This window comes from Nicotiana attenuata, unplaced genomic scaffold, assembly GCF_001879085.1.
Source record: "Nicotiana attenuata strain UT unplaced genomic scaffold, NIATTr2, whole genome shotgun sequence".
NCBI lineage: Eukaryota > Viridiplantae > Streptophyta > Magnoliopsida > Solanales > Solanaceae > Nicotiana > Nicotiana attenuata.
This window is the reverse complement of record NW_017675996.1, coordinates 51,424-54,434: the sequence shown is the minus strand read 5'-3', so window position 1 is coordinate 54,434 and position 3,011 is coordinate 51,424.

Here is a 3,011-nt window from a genome sequence, read left to right as displayed (position 1 = left end):
AGTAAAAAGTACAGAGTTTGTCATCATCAAAAAGGGGGAATTTGTTGGCCCAGTAACAGGTGAAGTTTTGAAGAATGACAAATGAACTCAGTCATGGACCTGGTCCATCATGTGAAGCATAGTGATGATCAACCTACACATGTGAGATGCACGTGAAGGAGATAAGTCTCATTGATCGAGCAGCAATATCTCCTGATCTGATCGAAAAGGTTGCATATTGGATAAGGAGAGAAAGTCTCCTTATGTGAAGAGAACACAATACGGATAAAAGATAGTGTTGGAGTTTGTGTTGTTCAAGGACTCAACTTCGATAGAAGATCAGCAATCGAGTCTCAATCAAACTCTAGTTACTAACTCATTAAATAATAGTGATTGTCCTCTTTTACAGGTATTGCACATACGCAGAAGTTAAACAAAATTGAGAGCAAAAGAGCAAGGCAATTTGCAAGCAATTTATGTGAGATTTGAGTGTGCACTCCTGAAGCTACTTGAACGAGATAGAAGAACCAATTCCATTGTGTCTTTCTTTATTTCTAGTTCAATTGTAGTAGGTGATTTAAACTTGTACCTTTCAGCTTTCATAAAAGCAATTGTATGAGGTACTTAGAGTGTTCAAGCTATATGCTAACTTGAAGTTGTCGCAACAGTTTAGGCTGTGTGCTACAACGGGGTTAGAGTTAATCCTTAGGTTTACAAAGAGTTTTGTAAATGCTATTTTGGCTCAGTGATTTTAGTGAAAGTTTGGGAAAATCCTACTGAGTAGTAGGTCGTGGTTTTTTCACCTTTTGAGCCAGGTGTTTTCCACGTAAAAATCTCTGTGTTCTTTATTTTATGTACTTATTATTCCGCAAACAGTAGAGTTAGTACACACAGAAGAACTAGGTTCTTCTAGAAAGAAAATTGGGTACCACACCAATCACCCCCCCTCATGTGTGGTATTGACGTTAAGAACATCAGTAAGATTTGGGAATTTGAGTGACGATTTTATGTTGGAATTGGGTAATTTTTGGTATGGTTGGACTCGTTAGTGAATGAGAGTTCTGATTTTGTAAATTTTGTTGGATTCCGAGATGTGGCTGGGGGTTGGCTTTTGGGTTGACTTTTGACTTTTGTTAAAGAACCTAGCTTTATCACATGTAATTGATTCCTATAGCTTGTATTGATTGTATCAAGTTGATTGTGGTTAGATTCGAGTCGTTCAGAGGTCGATTTGCAAGGCAAGGGCTTGTTGGAGTAGGAATTTGCGCCGTTTGAGGTAAGTAACACTTCTAAACTCGATTCTGAGAGTATGAATCCCTGAATATACGTCTTATGTGTTTGGTGTTGAGGTGACGCACATGCTAGGTGACGGACTCGTGGGCGTGCATCGTAAAACTTGTGGCTCGGTTGATTCCGTGGTAATGTGTAGTTATCAAACCTGGTTGCTATTCATGAAACTCCTACTTGTTAGAGTAATTGAGCTACAATCCACGTTAAAAATTATGCTTAGACTATATGCTTGTTCTGTTGGGACCCACAAAGGTCACTTCTACTGTTGAATTATTTGCTTAAATTGCAATTATGTACTTAGTCACAACTATCATTTGCATATCTTATCTCAGTCTCTGTTGCCATTTATTGTTACATCATATTATCATTGTTTGAGCTGATTTTCATGAGATTGGTAAGCCCGAGAGACTTTGTTGCCACATCGACTGCGTGCTTGGCTCTGATAGCATGTCAAAATAAGCCTTGGGCCTAACTCACACCCCGAAAAACTAGCTCGAAGGGAGGAGGATTGCCCAAGACTTATAAAGAGACCAGTGATCTTATCCCGGTCCGATGTGAGATTCATTCCGTTCATCACCATGAAGGTGTAGCGTCTGTAGAAGTAAAATTATAGTAACTGAATTTTTTATTTATTTTGGACTCGATGTTTGGCATATGCTTTAAGGATTTGATTAATTTGGATTTGTGCCGTATAAGGTCCATTAAAGGAGAAATGTTCCTTGTCAATTATTTTTTCCATAGGACTCAAACCTAAAATCCCTAATTAAAGATGAAGGAGTTCTATTTATTCCATCAACGGTGTTGACGATCACAGTTGATTGAGAATGAAATAATAATGATCCTCAAAGGTTTTGGTGATAAACTATGAACGGAAAGGGATTAGGTAAGTGCCTAGTAGATTCTTGCCCGAAAAAATATCTATCATCTGCAAAAGCAAAATGACAAATATTAGAAGTGATAACCCTAGCATCTAGCTAGTCACAGAACTTCTGATATGGAAAGAATAATTAGAAGTAACTATTTGGAAAATTCCACTTGTAATTAGATAATGTACATCACTTTCATATATAATTGATGTAGTTTCCACCATTCATGTCAAAGTTCATGCATTAGTATTAAAATGGAAGTTCAATGTAATTATAACAAGTTATATTAATGATGCGGATCTTTATCTGTGATTCTGCCTCAAGAAAACTCTATTGAATATATCCATGAAATCATTCATGATATGTTCCACTAAGGCTTGACTTCTATTTAGTACTACTAGTACTATTGAGACACATCATTATCTGTTCACCTTCCACTTGCACAGTGTGCTCATCCTTGTTCCCCATTTTGACTTAATAAATTTCCTCATCATACCTACCACTTAAACCTAAAGTCCATTGTTCCCCCCTCTCCCCTCGCGTTACGTTTCATGTCAATGGTTCACACCCACATTAAATTTATATATAAAGTGATAATGTAAAAATTATTTATAAAATTATATCTTATTACATGTAACTTTTTTTGATAAAAAATACTTGATAATCTAACAAAAACGATAATAACATGCTATAATAGGTTAAAATACACTGACAACGTAAATAATTTTTCTTATTGTTGATATGTGTAAACAGGGCGGAACAAGTGTATAACCTATAGATTTGGACGCAGGGGTGGAGCTAGGTAGGTGAAATGGGGTTCGACTCCCTTCGTTCCAAAATTACACCCGTGTATATAAGGTCAATTCCCCCCCCCCC